Genomic DNA, 18,021 nt, shown 5'->3' with positions numbered 1-18,021 from the left:
CTGCAAGTCTTGTCCAGAATACAAATAATTCTGCCTCATCTACTGCTTCATTGTTCCTGTTCTCATATTGGTAGTATATTGGTCATAAAGCCTACAAGCTCCTCCTCCCCCTCTTCGTTTTTCTTCCAGCCCCCTTTATACCTTTTTGTGGGGTAGTGATAAAACTTTGAATCTGAAATTTTAATGCCATCAAAAATATTTTTATCTATGGATTATTTAAATTGTTGTATTATTTATGAATGTTTTTATCATTATGTTGTTCACCACCCTGAGCCATATGTATTCAGGAGTAGGGCAGTCTATAAATTGAAACTATAAATAAACAAGGGGTGGGACCCACGATACTCATGGAAGGGGGGGAGGGAGCTGCACACTTATCAGGCAGAGGAGGAAGCAGGAGAAGGAGGTAAGTTCCCCCCATCCCACCGGTTCCCCCCCTTCCCGGTTCCCCCCGGCCTCCGCCACCCCCCAGCTCGATCTCCCCCCAGCTCCAAAGCGAGGCCCGGCAGCTGCAAGCCACTTGGGCCTCGCTGGTCTCTCCCCCCCCTGGCTCCGAAGTGAGGCCCGGCAGCTGCAAGCCACTTGGGCCTCGCTGGTCTCTTCCCCTCACCCCACCCTTGGCTCTGAAGCGAGGCCCGGTGGCTGCAAGCCACTCGGGCCTTGCTGGTCTCTCCCCCCTCGGCTCTGAAGCGGCAGCAGCGGCGAGGCTGTTTGCAGAGTGTTCCCCGCGCACGCGCAGTGGATGCTCTGTTACTTTTGGGGGAATTTAAGTATCCCCCCGATATTTTTTCCAACTTTTCAGATTTTTGTGCACACCTGGGGACTGCCCCAAGTGTGCATGAAAATCTCCCTCCCCCTCAGGTGCCCCCGATGCGCGGAAATAAGTATCCGCACACAAGGGGGTGCCTTCGCTATTAGTATATAGATAAATAAATACTTCCAGATGAGAAAAATTGCTCATGTATTCTGAATTATTGCCAAGAAAAGCACTTGTAAAATCCAAAACTCATGAGAAACCATATATGGCTGATAATCCATTTGGCATTATGGATTTCAGCTGTCCCATCAAAACCTATCATTATTTCTTCTTTAAAGGGATTTATATGGAGAACTGTATTTATATATGGTGCTGCCACTAAAGTTACTCCAACAACTCCAACAAGAAAGTTACTCCAACTCCACATTGGTCAGAGTAGTTTGAGGGGGGGAATAATAATATCTGTAGGTGGAGATCCATAGTTTGGTGGGGATGGTGAACAGTGTAGCTACTTGTTCCTGATAGATTAAATTTATGGCAAGAGCAGATGTCTATCATCCTGCCCTACTAACTCACTTGAGAGAGCTTCTGAAGCTGATAAAGCTGACTTTTATCAACACTAAGCATCTGTAACACCATCTACTCTACTGCGTAATGAACTTGTTACACTTTGGCATGTGAATGCCACCTTGAGACTATTATACTGTGCATTTGTAGCTGAAGCAGTAAATTACAAATTGGGGAGTTTCCATGGATATAGCATTTCTTGACAGTTACAATAAACTGTTTTAAGGACAAAGGTATATATTTTATTGAAGAAGTCAGTAGAGGTGTTGAATCCTTTGGCTTGATGGATCAGTAATTATGAGTATTGTTAGTGAATGCATGAAAAAGTAAAGCTCAGAGGTTCTGAGCTTTTTAAACCAATGTATCACAACAGTCTAACATGCACAGAATGTGCTTCAGTTTAAGCCAATTGCTTTTATTTTATGTTATGGAAAATAAAGACATTTTACACAGAACTAAGAACTTTTCTGGGAAATGGTGTTGGATTCATGTTACATCATTATATGAACACTCATATTCCAAACCAGATAATTATGTCTTTTGAAATCATCATTAGTTAAGACTTGAGAATATCTTGAAATGGGAAATGTTCTACAATAAAATAAAGAATGGTGCAGTATAAAGACACTGACTTGATTGTGAACATGCCCTCAGCTAACTTGAAAGAATTAAGGTCTTATTTCTTTTTTTTTAAGTTTTATATATTTAGGCATCTTCTGTTCCATATTTACTAATGGAACAGAATGCATCTAAATATATGACAACCATAGGATCAATCCTAAGCAGCTGTACTCAGAAGTAATTCCCCTTTTATTCAATGGCGCTTACCCTCAGGAAAATGCTATGAGGACTATAGCCTAAAAATACTAATGGGCTGATCCACTAATGACATGTAGCACAAGATGCCTTGCCTCACACCTAAAATCATCACTCTGCAAGCACTTCACAGAACCTCTTCACTCATTACATTTTGAAGTTGCACAATTAAGACTTTTAAAGTATATACCTAAACGTGTAATGTGAATGTGTCAAACAGGTGTTTGAATAAAGGTGTTTCAACCAGGAAATCTTGCAAGAAATCATATATATAAATAATAATAATAATATTTAAAAGTAAAACAAAACTGCATAAATTCTCCTTTCCTTTATTTTATCTTCATAATAACCCTGTGAGGGTAGGTTAGGCTGAGAGTGTGTAACTGGCCTGAGGCAACCCAGCAAGCTTCCGGGACAGAGTGGGTATTTGAACTTGGGTGGCTCAAATCCTAATCTAACCTTACTATATTACTGGTTAGACTGGCTGTCTATATACTGTTATAGTAGATAATACTATATCTATTTTATATAATATATTAATATGTTTTGCACACATATATGAATAGATATATATCAGGGGTGGCCAAACTTGCTTAATGTAAGAGCCACATAGAATAAACATCAGGTGTTTGAAAGCCACAAGACATGAACAGGTATTACATGTTTTATTGGAAGATATGCGAATTTGCTTTTTATTAACATTAAATGAGACTGCCAAAAATAATAACGAAAGGAGTAAAAGCAGATATTGATAATGATATTTATTTGTCTACTGATATTTGTTTGCTAATGATATTTAGCTTCCCCAGCCACCCTGCTGGGAGCCGCACAATATGTGTGGCCACCACTGATCTATATATATCTGTGTGGTCTGAAAACAAACAAATAAATTATGGAAACCAACTGGGCCATGGACTTTGAGAGCTTTGCTAGAGATGTTCCCCCCATGTAGTGATAGGCTTTGAATGCTTGAATTATCAGAGAAGCTCAACAGAGTGTTTAAACGTTGTTTAGGTGTTGCTCAAGGAGAACAAGCAGATATTGATCTGAATGCACGGCATTCTTACCAACAGTACAGTAACATAATCTTCTTCATATACAACCTTAAAAGTTTAAATAAAAGAAATTGTTGAAGAGCATTGCCCATAAATTACAGTGACAGTTGAGGTGATTAAAGCACATGCTTTGATTGCAGGCATTAATCTACAACTTTCCCCACGTTTAATTTAATTATACCCAGGTGTACATTTATTTTTAATTTATTAGTTTTGTCAGTCACTGCTTGGATTGTTATATGATGGCGTTTGTAAAGGGGCAGCACAGCTATGCAGGCTGACATGTTGGAGATTAAAATGTTAAACATATCCAGGCATCACAATCACCTTCTCAATGTCAAAAAAAAATCAGTTTAGGGCCATTTCATACACTATGCAGCAGTTAACTTGAGTCTCCACTGAAGTGTCAAACCAGTACACACTTACGTTTACTTACATTCACTGAAATCAGTTGGCATAACTCAATGTTGAGATGTGGCCCGAGGGAGTCATAGTCAGTCAGGGGTCATTTGGGGTGGGGACGCGGGACGCCATCCCCCCGAGTGAGGTGCGGGAGGGCGGGGCCTGGAGCTCCCTGCTGGTGCCCGCTGGAGGTCGCCGCCGGCTGTGGGGAGGACACACTTCCGGTGATGTCAGGGGGTGTGGCATATGCTAATGAGTTATGCTAATGAGTCCCCCTAGCTCTTTTTCTACGAAATGACCCCTGTAGTCAGTCCCGTCCCTCTGATCAACATAGCTGTGTTAAGCCCTTTTCAGATGTTGCCATTGTGAGTGCTAGGAAACAGGCTGCCAACCATGTATATTGGAAACACATACACTACCCACAATACTCCCAATATGTGCCACTGCCACGGGTTTTTTTTTAGAGGGCCATCACATGAAATTTGCAAGCATGTGCAGCCTTTATACACGCAACATGAAACCCTGATTTTTCAGCATTCTAGTCTGCTTCTAAAGGTAAAGGTAAATGTTTCCCTTGCTCAAAAGCTAGCTGAATCTGACTCTAGGGGGTGGTGCTCATCTCCATTTCCAAGCCAAAGAGCCAGCTTTGTCTGAAGATGTTTCCATGGTCATGTGACCGGCATGACTAAATGCCGAGGCACACGGAACACTGTCACCTTCCCACCGAAGTGGTACCTATTTATCTACTTGCAATTTCTTGCTTTCAAACTGCTAGGGCGGCAGGAGAGTCTGCTTCTGGCTAGAGATTTAATTTCTGGACATTTTGAAGTCATGGGAGAACTTTTTTGTTATTCTCCCCCCCTGGGAAATAATGGTAATTATAGAGAAAATTAAGAGCCAGCATGTTGTAATGGTTAAAGTGTTGGAACAGGATCTAGGAAACCCAGGTTCGAATCCCCACCCTGCTATGGAAGCTTGCTGGGTAACTTTGGGCCAGTTGCACACTCTCTTGTTGTGAGGATAAAATAGTGGAAAGGAGAACAATGTAAGCTGTGTTGGGTCTCCATTGGGGATACGGGGGTTATAAATAAATACACGCAATACTTACTTTCCTATTAAATCTTAAATTTTGCTGATTTAACAATTTAATATGCACCATTTACAATTTAGTTGACATATAAAATTGTACCATGTGGCATATTTTTGGAATTGAAAAGTATAAATGTCTTCATTTTTATAAGAAAACTTGCAAGTATACCAAATATTTGAGAAATAATTGCAAACTGCTAAATCCTAGGTTCCTGCAGCACATATATTTTAACTTTTTCTTTCATCTAAGAGGTAGGAAAACTAAAAGATATTGGATACAAATTCTATATAAACAAATTAAGTGGTATTATTTGGACAGAACACTCTCATGCAGCCACAAGGATGACTACCAGTATATTTGGATATTAAATTAAATTAAACTTTGCCACATGGAAAACATTCCGCTGTTTAATGATGTATTATCATTAAACACGTTAGAGCAGATTCATTGTTGCCAAAACTTTTAAAACAAAAACCTTGAAAAGGTATACGTCTACGATATACATTATGCAATGCTGTAGATTGTCATATTTCAAATTTTTATACTACACATTTTGATTAAAATCTTGCCTTTCATTTCAGTCATTCCAAAAGAAAAAAAAAGGTTTGTTTCAGTGCTTATCCAAATTTCCCACTTTTTCCATTGGAGAAATTGGAAAAGTTTGAGGACTTTTTCATGCTGTACATTTTTAATAAGAAAAACCTTGTAGTGAGAAGCATTTCATTCCTTCTAAATGAGAAAATAGTTCATAGGAGATTTTTTGCTGTGCTCCCCAAATTTTTACAATTTTTCCATTTGAAAATTGAAAAGGTGGAAGGTTCCCCCTGAATTGTTCCCCCAGCCTTCATATCTCCACTTCTACTAAAGCTGGAAATCCTCATGCTGCTCCTTTTAGACAGCATGGCAACTGTGAGTACTGGGAGGAGCAGCAAGGCCCAGGACAGAGACCCATTCTTTCAGCATTTGCCAGAAGGAATGGCAGCAAGTGGTAGTGGAGCTTCCCCTGGCAGTGGGGAGGGCCACACTGGCATGGTCTACCACCAGTCCATTCAGCTGTATCTTCTCCACTTTTTTTTTTTTCCTGGAGGACATAACAGTCTTATTTCACCATTGTTTGACAACCAGTTACTTCCAATGGGATAACAAATTCTATGAACAGATGGATGGGGTTGCCATGGGAAGCCCTCTCAGCCCGGTTTTAGCAAACTTCTATATGGAACATTTTGAAAAACAGCTTTGGAATCTGCACCCCACAAGCTTATAGTCTGGTTCTGGTATGCAGATGATACCTTTATCATTTGGAGCCATGGAGAGGTAGAATTGATGGAGTTTTAGACCACCTCAACATCCACCCGAACATACAATTCACCATGGAAAAAGCAATGGAGGGTGAACTCCCATTTCTAGATATCACAGTATCCACAAGCTAGCCTTCAATCAGGCCACAATTCACATGGATCGTTATTTACACATAAACTCTAATCACCACCCTTGGCAAAAAAAGAGGCATAATCTGCAAGACAGATAAACCACACACTTAAAGCAAATGGCTACTCCAAGAATGACATCAGAAGAGTGATTAAACCAACAGTAAAACAAACAACTGAGGAAAAAAAGTTCCCCACAGGAAAACTGTTCCTGCCATATATCAAAGGAATCACTGAACCGATGGGAAAGCTTATGAAAAAACACAATCTACAAACAGTATTCAGACCCCTTTTGCTACGATCGGCAAAAGACAGAAGAGACCCCCTCACTTCTGCAGGAGTATACCGCATACCCTGCAGTTGTGGACAGGTTTACATCGGGATCACACAGTGTAACATCCAGACAAAAATAAAAGAATATAAAAGACATTGCAAATTTGGCTAACCTGAAAAACCAGCAGTGGCTGAACATAGCCTAACTCAAACAGGACACAGTATCTTATTCGAAGACACTGAAATGCTGGAGAACACACTAAATTACCATGTCAGATTACACTGGGAAGCCATTGAAATCCATTAACATAAACACAATTTCAACAGGAAAGAAGAAAGTTTAAAAATAAATAGGGCATGGTTTCTTGTCCTGAAAAACACAAAATGCTCTACATCTTACAACAGCACAACAGATAAGATTAGAATTTCAACAGCCAATCCATGTGCAAAAGAACCTCCTCAGGAAAGCTCCTCCATTAGCATGTCACAGCCTGGGAAACTCCTACAAGATAATGACTCAGCCCTACCCCACCTTCCTGAGTAGGTATAAATTACCTGCCTACATTTTCCTTCTCAGCTTGACATAGAGAGTACTACATCTTTCTGTGTTATACCTCTGCGGATGCCAGTCACAGCTGCTGGCAAAAGTCTGGTACTACAATGCCAAGACCATGGCCATACAGCCCAGAAAATCTACTACAACTAATGAACTCTGGCCATGACAGCCTTCGACAACATATCTTTTCCACTTTGATTCCAGTTAGGCTGTCTTTGGGCATTGCTGACTATAGGGCCTGTTGCACCCATGCCAACATGCCACAGGGGAATGAGATGGCAAGTCCAAACCCCTTGGGAACAACCAGACTGTGGGATGCCTCCCTGCCCCGCACCTGTCAGCCACAAGATGGATATGGAGCAGCAATAGAGCACCTCTGGGGCACACCTCTTGTGGATGGTAGAAGGCAACATGGCCCAGTCCACAAGAGTATTGGTCATGGGCCCTGGGGTTCAAGGATGCTCTCTAATGCAATCTGTACCTTTAATGGGCTCCCCCTTCCCCCCAGCCACCAGAAGGCCCATAGCCAGCTGGTGGCCTTTTACTACTCCCACCAGGGATACAGCTGATCCATCTCCTGCCTGCACTGTATGCTTGGGTGGCACCAGCAACCTGCAGCTCCTTGACAGCACATGACTGGAGTGGTTCTGCCTGGACAGGTCAGACATCCAAGTGTTGTGTGGGAAACTCAACCCAGCACTTCAGGGCCAGGTGCCTGCCCAAGGAACCACCCCTGTCCTGCAGAATGTGCTGCTGTACCTCCACTTCCACACCACAGGCTTGTTCCAAGCAGACATGGCTGAGATTCTGGAGGTAGCTTTCTGGATACCTTGATGGTGTGGCTGCTGAAGGATGTGTGTTTTCCCATGGAGGAGGTGGAGCTGGCCTCCATCTGTGCCAGGTTTGCTGTATTTGTGGGCTTCCTGAGTATTGGGGGATATGGGCTGTACCCAAATTGCACCTATAACTCCCCTCCCAGGAAAAGCTGCAGGACCACCACAACCAACACCACTTCTATAGCCTGAACATTCAGAACAGCTGCATCCATCAGGACATCTTCATGGCATAACTTTCCAACTGTTCTGGGGTGTGTTAGCAGGCTGAAATAGTTTATGGAATCAACTAATCTGGCTGTGCTTCTTGGCTTGCCCCCCTCCCTGCTAAGCGCAAGGATTTTCTCTGGTGGCAATTCGGCATGAGGGCAGTGGTGGCTCCATACCAGCTCTCACCACTGTTGCAGTGGCCCCAGGGCCTTGTGCCATCGTATCTCTGTTACACCAGCATATCTCAGAGGATATGCTGGCATAGGGACTACTCAGTTCCCTAAATGCTTTCCCCCACCCCCAGGATAGCACTGGTAGACTGTGCATGAGTGGATTGCCTAAAGCAACCTATTGAGTTCATGACAAAATATCAATATTATCAAACTATCTGACTAAAACAGTCTCTATTTAGTGAATGCTGGGGGGGTATTCAGATGTTATGAGCAGTAACAGTAACATCCCATTTTTCCATGCAACCAACATTTCATAGATCTCACCAGCTCTTCTCTGACCAGTGTACAGTGTGCTTAAAACAACAGGACGCGCAGCTGTTGCTGTTATTGATTATTTCCACATTGGCACGGATGAGGCACAGGAAATGAAAATTATTACTTGCCGGTGGGTGAGTAACTGTCAACAGCTTGGCCCACCAGCTCTATTTTCTCCCTCTCGGTTGAAACAGAAATCAGTACAGTAAAATGCCTAAAGTGAAGGAATATTTGACAGAAGAATGAAATAATGTTTTTCATCCTAGCCTCTCAAAATTGTCCATAGGCAAACAAACACACAGCTTGGACAAAAGCCATCTGGGAAAGATACACTAAAAAGTGAATGAGAACCTAGCCATTTTATTGAAGCATTCTTGTGCATGTGTAATTGCTATGAGATTTGTTAAAAATGACTGCACTTTGCTAAATATACCGGGTGACACCGATGAGCGTGAATTGTAGTACATGATGAAGCTCCCGTATTAAGGGATGTTAACGCAATAAAACCTGCCTAAGGAATACATTTGCTGCACATCATTGCTATTAATTGAAGTGGGGTTTTTGGAATGCAATAAATATGTATTAGTCCTGTTGTGGAATGATAAGTGTAACGGCTTGGTACCCTTGGGAAGCAATGATAGGAGGGTTAATTATGGCTAGCAAATGGATGGATGATTGCATGCCATATCATGCCAGCCTCCAAAGAGGAGGAGAGATACATTAAGCGGGGCTGGCAAAACCTCCATTTTATAGTGGGTGTACTTTTCCCCTTAGGCTTTTCCAGAATATTATGCAATATTCATTTACTTTTAATCTTATCTCAATTACTGAAGGCAGTGCTGAGACACTTTAGGACAATAGTTGCAGTTTTAATTCTCTATCTAACTAGATACTTTTTCGATAATTTATAGAACGGAACAGATGCTGCAATTCACATGGTGGCTGGCTGGCATGGCTTGTACTACTTCCTTATATTGTGTACTATTTTAAAATACTCACAAGGAGAAATGATACCTCCCAACAGAACACTAGCCATGAAAGGATGATACAGGAGTAAATTTTGCCAGAGTGACAATGATATAGTAGAATTAAGTCAATTTGCTGATTGTATAGCTTTAGATCAACAAAACAGGGTCCTCATTGAATGTTACCCAACCTTCCTGTCTGCCATATCCTTTCTAACTGTGTGACTGCTCCTGGTGCTACATCTAGCCTTGTGTTTATAAGAAGTAATGAGTGATCAGAAGTAACCAACTCATGCTTTGTCTGCAACTAAATGTGAGCCAGTAGATGGTGCCATCAATTTAACCACCCTCTAATTACCAGCAGTTTGTAGTTAGAGGCATGGAGGTGACTTGCTACTGTGGCATTTAATTGCCATGAGCCTCTTTGCCTCTTTTCTCTAAAAAGAAAATTATTTAATTTTTAAAAATATATCTGTATGTGATCTCTCTATATTTCCTCATTTGCTGCTAAAACCTGTCTTGCTTGATGTATTATATATTTTCTTGGTTATAGTTTGGCAACCCACCAGTCTTTTAAGCAACTACCCACAGTGGGGTCAATTTTGTATGAACTATTTTGATGTTTGTTGATTTGTTTGTTTGCTTAGCCCAGGCTAGCCCAATCTTGTCAGATCTTGGAAGCTAAACAGGGTTGGCCCTGGTCAGTATTTGGATGGGAGACCTCCAGGAAATACCAGGATGGTGAAACAGAGGAAGACAATGGCAAACCACCTCTGAACGTCCCTTGCTTTGAAAACCCCATGGGGTTGCCATAAGTCAGCTGTGACTTTAAGGGGGAAACCCCCCCCCTTACCAATGAGAGAAGACAATAGGGAGGATAGCCTCACTGCTCTTTTCAGCCTCTTCATGTGAGTATGCAAGTATAATGTGACACCTTTTTTCTCACCATCTATCTTACAAAACCAAAAAAAGAGAAATGAGTTGACAGAAAACGTGTATTGTGTAACAAGGACCCAGATTTGCGGAAAGCTGGTGGGTGCCCTTCTGTATACAAACAGATATTCCAGATTTTGGCTTTCTAGAAGTCAGTAAAACCAACAGACACTTTTCCTGAAAATCAATACAGATTTACACAGCAAACACAAAAAATACATGTATATGAAGAGATTATTACTATGAACAAAGTCCCTGAATTATTTTAAAGTGTCTGGCAAGCACACATCTAGGAGTTACAGCTTAAAAGGTACAAATCAGTTCATCTCAGGCCATTTTGTAGGAGAGCTGCAAAAATATTTAGGGAATGAAACCTGCCACATCCATCTGCTTGCATAAAAGGAAAGGTCTTACATGGAACACTTGCCTTTTTCAGTTTTTTAAGATGTAAAATATATTTTCGAAGGAACTTAGCCACCCTCCTGTTCTTGTCACCCTGCAGAAGGGAAAAGATCTGAAGCTGCGTGTGATTCTGTTACATAACTCTGCTAAGGGAAGGAACTGGAAATCTGGGCCAGCTAAGCAAGAACTGCTGAGCATTTCCCCCGTCCTTTGTCCAGGTGCTTGAAGCCCAGAGCTTGACAGAGGCATGAGCCAAAGAACTCCATGCCTGTGGCCACATTCAGGCTTTATGGAATCTGAAGAAGATCTTCTCAGAACTTGGGCTAGCAGGGAAGGCAGTCCATTGTACTGTCCAGAAGGACAGTGGCTTGGAGTGGTTTGCCTTCATTCTGCGCCATCTGTTTGCAGACAGATTTTTTTTTGTGCTGCTACTGATGTGTGGTGGTGTGTTTTCTATATATCTGCAAAGTGCTTTGCACATGTTGCAGAGGAAGGCAATAAAAAGAATGTGTGTATGTAACTGAAATTCACAGCTGATTATACTGTGAGTTGATTTGCCCCAGCCTTCAACTTGCTTCAAATGAAGTGTGAGGCTCCATTGGCTGCAAAGAAAAATGAGCAGCCTATCAGATGAGGGGAGCTGGCCATTTTGATGGAGTGAGCTCCCATCTCTAGTTCTAGCTCCTGCCAACCTAGCAGTTCGAAAGCAAGAAATTGCAAGTAGATAAATAGGTACCACTTCGGTGGGAAGGTAACAGCGTACCGTGCACCTTGGTGTTTAGTCCTGCCGGAAACATCTTCGGACAGCGCTGGCTCTTCGGCTTTGAAACGGAGATGAACACCGCAACCCTAGAGTTGGATTCGACTGGCTTTTGAGCAAGGGAACCTTTACCTTTACCTTTTTTACTATAGGGACAACCAGGAATTGGAGGGAAGGGTTCTTGGAAATTGGTTTTCCCTGTTAAATAGACCTGGTTTTATAACTGGTTAGGCCACAACTAGTTGACAGGAATAGCGCAGGTTGCCTTAAATATATGATGGAAGGCATGTCCAGAACAGGCAATCACATGCTTTGCAGCTCGGTGAGTTGTGCCCTAAGAGCTGAGCAGCATTTTTCAAACTTGGTAGTAGCCTTGCAGCACATCAGGTTAGAGGGCTGAAGCTGGGCACCTCTCTGCACATAGCAATGTGCAGGCAGTGATAAGCAAGGCACTCTTTATTTATGTGGCACTCTTTATTTAGACATTTTTAAAATAGAAAAATCCAGGGTTTAACTTACCCAGGCATCAGGGGAAAATAGTCCCAATACCTTAAAAGAAGAAGCTAACTCTGCAAGATAGGTTCTGAAGGAAATGTTTAGCAGGAACAATTATACTGCTGCAAAATGATGAATTTGATGGTGGCAAATTTGGCATAGGTTTAAAGCAAATAATAGAAAGGACACATTACCTGTGGAACTTACTACTATTAAATTTTGTGATGATTACTGGTGAGCATGACAACAGTGTTGCCCTTCTTTTGTTTAATCATTTCAATTTGTAAGAGGTTTAGAACCACCAGGAATAAAATTTTTTGACCCTCATCCATGTTCCCAAGGCAGTTGTCCACAAATTAAATTGCCTTTCTCAACAGCCAAACCACTGGCATTGGGAAGTGGCCCATGAATCCTGATGAATGGGTGTCTTCCAGCCAGATGGCAATGGGTTAGGGTTGCCATCTCCCTGATAGGGTGTGGGTTTTTTCCCACTTTCAGGGCCCCCAAACTGCTGTTGGCCAGCTGGTGATTACAGAGTTTTTGGCCAAATGCTAGAGCATCCCTTGTACGATGTGCCCGGCATGATAACCTCACCTATGGGTGATGTCAAAGCATGCATACCAGAAGATCCAGGAACCCAGACTGGAGCCCCCTGCCAGCAAGCCAGGTAAGACCTGGCAACCCTACATAGGGTGAGTTTGAAAGACGAAACTGTTAGTTGAAAATACTAATGAGAAACTAGGATTTTGTTCTCAGGAATGAAGCAGGATCATTCACATCTAAATATATCTTGAATAATTACTAAGAAGTCCAAATTAATTATTTGGGAAAAGGCTGATGGAGTGGATGGTTTCTTTCTGAGGCTTCCTCATCCTTAATGAGTGTGATGTCATATGGAATTACATTCAGTAATGCCCCATCTCCACTGGACTTGTGTTCTGCCTTTGTATTGTGGATGATCAAAAACTTGTTTTCCTGAGCATCAGAGAACACCCTGATTTGGTGTCAAGATGAAGGGGAAGAGAGAAAACCCAACAAAATTGAAACTTGATGGCAATGAGGGCTATCATCCATTGATTGTTTAAGACCTCTGAATCAAATCCAGATTTCAAGTTTATGTGCATTCAGATATACAAACTGAGTTTATGAGCATACATGGATTAATGCCATTCATTTTAATGGAGAAACTGTATCTACATATATAAAGGAATGCATAGTCGAATTGCTGCACAGTTGCCACAATATTCTGCCAGGGCAAACTAAAGACACCTGCTCAGATGCAACATTTGAAAAAGATGTTGAGAAAGCAAACAAAATCTAATTATGATTGCTAGGTTACAAAATTTCATTATGAAGAGTCTTCACCCACCCATGTTTTTGAACACAGAAAGAAAACATTAACACAGATTGCTCTTTAAATTGTATAGGGACTTTTCTCTCATCAGGATATTTCATTAAATGTCTTGGGCTGAAGGTACCAATTCTCTAAAAAGTGGGCAAAAATTTAACATGATCTAGGAATAGTTAAATAAAGTGATATTTCTACATATTACTGAATGTTCCTGTTTGGGGAAAATAGCTGTGGTGCTTTCAAAAAAGCAAAAAGAGCTTTGACAAGGTTGCAGGTTTCTCAAGAGGGGAGTATATTACTATCTGAGACCTATAGAAAATATTAGGGTGTGGTCACATGTGCAAGATAAAGCGGGGGAGGAAGCAAGGCTATTTCCTCCAGAGGAATTTGACCTGCAGTTGCATGATCACACAGTCCTTGGAAGCTGCGGGCACAGCCCGCCACTGCGTGATCAGACACAACTGCGGGTGAGTTGGGGTTTGTTTGTTTGCTATTTGTTTCCCATGCACTTAAATGAGGAATGGATGAATTGCATCTCCGCACTGAGGGCTCCCTATGGAGCTTGCGATGATGCACATACTGGGGGGGGGGGAACAATGGCACGGAGTTGGTTTTTTCCGTGCGGGGGGGGGGGGAACAATGGCACGGAGTTGGGATGGCCTGATCAGACCATCCCGACACCATGAGAGTGCCCTAGAGTGATCAAACAGGGGAAAGTCCATTCGTGGCCCATCACAACCCATTTACTACCAGATTTTCCCTGGTGTCTTTTTACTCCGCTTCTGCGGCAGAGCAAAACAGGTTGCCAATGGGTGCGGGACACTTCCCAGATGTTCGTGTCTGATTGTGCCCTTTAAATCCACTCAGCATTCAAACTTATGGAAGGGCTAATTGTGCGTGTGATCGCAGCCTTAAAGTAGTTTCTTTCTGTCAAACTGTGTCTGCTACCTTATTCTAGATCTTGTTCCATTGGGAGACAGAGTTTGGTGAAGAAACTCTGGTAACAGATCCAAGTTGAAAGTATTTAACAATGTTTCTTCAAGTATTCTTCACATATCTGAACTATTATGCTGTTGCATGGCTTCTTGTAGCTCAGATGAGATGGACGGATAGATGGTTGGAGGGACACCATTCATTTCATTGGAGCTGTTCAGTGAAAGTTCTGAAAGGTTTCTGTGCTTAGAAAGCAACTAACTCTTTAAAATATTCCTTTATCCATTTTTCCCAGAGGGCTTCTGAGAGAGTGACTGTTGGCTTGCTTTCTCTTTAGCCTATCCATAGGGAAGTGCAACAACTGCCTAATGTTCAAGTTCCCTGGCTGTTGTCACAATACCTCTTGTTCTCCAATCACTGCTTTCTCAAGCAGGCTGCACACAGCAAAGAGAAAAGATGCAAACTAAAAATTGACCTGCTTTGCAGAACTCCAAGACTGTATGTTTCACTGCTTAGTATCTCAGGCATAACATGTAATTATTTTCACATCTCTCTGAAACCAGAGAATTAGTCATAGATCGCATTAATGCTGTGATCTAGCAGTGGCAAAAGAGCACTTAAGGGGGGGGGGGGCTGTTTGGAGCCAGCTTAGTGACATTTAGCATCACAATCCTTTTAGACCTTGCAAAAGATTATCCATGTAAAAAACAATTATTTTCCAGTTAAATTTGCCAGACACTTTTCTCTCACTTCAACTCCTATCTTTATAGACCTGACAAGTTAGTTTAAGTTGTGGCAACACCACAGGGAAGCCAAGGGGGGATTACCACTTTTCCTACACAATAATACCACCAAAGGCACAATAATAAAAAAGTTCATTAGATTTGTAGAAATACATTTCCAAACATTACCTTGCAGTCCTAGGGGCAGGGGAGGGAGCAAAGGGGAGGGAGAAGAATAACACCAAAGACATGACCAAAGAAAAAAATAGGCCACCATTTTTATTGAATACAACTGTAGGAGCACTGGCGCAGCACAGGGATGGATCCAGCACTGAGTGACCTGCCTGTTGCTCAATATCACCCGATTCCCCTAGCTTGCTCGCTGTGGGAGCAAACCTGGAGTGGCAAGCCATGGGATCCTACATGGCCTCAAGCCACTGCATGGTTCCCTTGCCAGCTGGTGGTGAGAGGCAGCTGACAGCCCCTCAGCTGGGTATGCTGCTGTACTGTTCCACCCTCAAGACCCTTTAAGGGATTCCCCAAAAGGAGGAAGGCAGACATGCAGGCACAGTCCTCCCCCACATGGATTGAGCCCAATGCCCAAACTGCCTACCCAAGATGTGACAAGAATGCCATTAGTAAAGACTAACAAACTTTGCCACAACACAACCAGAGCAAGACCATATATCTGAGGAATGTTGGGAGAATGAGCCAGAAGCAAATGAAGCTGAGACCCCAGCAGCAGCAGCTTGAATAAATTGAGGAGGGGCAGCCCAGGGAAAAGCCTCTGTACTCCAGGTCTGCCTGGACGTCTGCACCTCCCAGGCTGGCCCCAGAGAAGCCAACTGGCTGCTGCGGGGACCTGCCCCTCGGCTCATTGACTCCAGCTCAAGGCCAACTGAAAGCTTTCCTTTGGCCCCACTCCTTCTCCATGACCAGAAATGTGGCCCCAGGTACAAATTGGAAAATCAAGTAAAATGAGTACATAGATTTGTTGTGTATATATAATTCTTTTTGTAGATCCTTCCTAGTTACATAAAATATAACTAGGACATTTTAAGGCATAGGTAATACGCATATGAATGCTTCATTGTATAAGTAGTATATTCTACAATGTAATGAACAGTTATTATACCATAAGCCCATAGAGAAGAAAGAGAGAGACTGAGAGATGCAGAAGGTTCTTATATGGCTGTGTGTACTATCCCTGACATACATTGGACAAGAGCAGAAAGTATATGCAAATACTCACCTGCACAGAAAACCAGAATAACTATAGCAAATAAAGATTTTTTTAAAGTCAATTTTTATTGGTTTCATAAAGAAGTACTACAGAGAGAAATAAAGAAAAAAAGAAACAGAACAGAAACAACTAACAGAATGGATACTATACTCTTACATCAGCTTTAGTATACAATGTAATTATAGAATCTGGTTCTTTTAAGTCGTGTCTATGCTGTGTTTAGTTAAAAATCATGATTTAAGTTCTCCAAGATAGTTTTGCATCCAATTATAAAATCTCGCCCATTTTCTTTCAAAGTTTCCTTCTTGTTTTCCATGTAATTGTAAAGTTAGTTTGTCCATTTCTGCTGCATCTAAAAGTTGAAAAATTAACTCTTCCTTTGCCCCCCAAGCCGGAATAACGAGGCAGACACCAATGTTGGGTTTTAACTATTGGGCCACTTTATTAAATAACAACTTTAACTGCAAACCAACGGCAAGGGCAACACAGTTTTTGCGGTATGGACAAGGCCAGAGGTCCGAGACCCCTCCCTTATCTCATGAAATAGGGCGAGCCACCCTGCCCCAAGCAGGAGCCATCAGCGATGGCTACCGCCCGGCCGGCTAGCCATTAAAGGACAACTCCGCAGACCCAACCCCCGAGCCGCAAGGCTCAAAGAGATGACTCAATCGGGGTGGTCCCGAAGGCAGTCTGTTTTTCCCGCCCCGTGCCGCAGGGCACAAAGACTGTACTCACAGATTCCTTCATCCCCAAATAATGGGTATCGGCTGGTGCTCACCGTACCGCCAACTGAATTCCGCCTGGAACCCTGCCTAACAAAAGTGACCGTCCTGCCTAACACAGCCCACCCGTAAACACCTGCACCACTGCTGCAGTACAAGGTAGGCAAAAAACACCCCTTCCCCCAGGCCAATCAGGAAGAGTTGAAAAAATTCCTACCCGGCCCCCCAAAATGGGCGACCAGCAATAGCCTGTACTATCCACAGGGCGGGCGGGTGGGCCGAGAACCAGCGGGAACTGCTGACGAAGGGGGCGACGGGGCCAGCTCTTATCCGCTCGGCCCCTCCCCCTTCCAATACCCGGATCAGGCGCTTTGGCGCCCAAATCGTCTGCCTCCTCCAACTTGTCTTTAAGATTACTACTAATCCACTTCCTAACACTTGTGCCTCAAATTACAATCTATCTATAGGGATTGCTGAGTAGGGAGGGACACAAACTGGGGAAATGCAGTTCGTTTTGGTTCATGGTTCATGGCATGCCCAGTTCATGAGCCACAAAGAGCACAAACTATAAGAATCAAATGAACTGGTTCAGTTTGTGAGGTTTGTGATGCAGTAGAATGTCCCCTGTCATGTTAGAGACACAAAACTCACAGGAGATCTCTAGCTGATTCTCCTCTACCTGCCCTCCAAGTTTGGTGAGGATTGGATATATGGGGACTGAGTTACCACTTCCCAAAGAAGGTGTTCCCATCCTCCATTGTTTCCATTAGAGGGGGGGAAACCCAGCAAAAAAGCAAGGGCAATAGATGCCCAGCAGAACAGTCCCAGAGAATCTCTGCAGTAGAAACTGAAGGGGGTATTTTTGAAATCCCAGCAGAACCAGTACAATATACTAGTACCCAGCAGAACCCAGTGCCAATGTTGCAATGCCAGCTTAACCACAATCCAAGCAAGGGGAGGCATTTTTGTAAGACCAGCAGAAACAGTACAATGTACAGACTGCCCAACAGCACCAGTGCAA

Source organism: Gekko japonicus, unplaced genomic scaffold (assembly GCF_001447785.1).
Source record: "Gekko japonicus isolate JY-2015 unplaced genomic scaffold, Gekko_japonicus_V1.1 scaffold601, whole genome shotgun sequence".
Lineage (NCBI taxonomy): Eukaryota > Metazoa > Chordata > Lepidosauria > Squamata > Gekkonidae > Gekko > Gekko japonicus.
The sequence above is the reverse complement of the archived record's forward strand: the minus strand, read 5'-3'. Positions refer to the sequence as shown.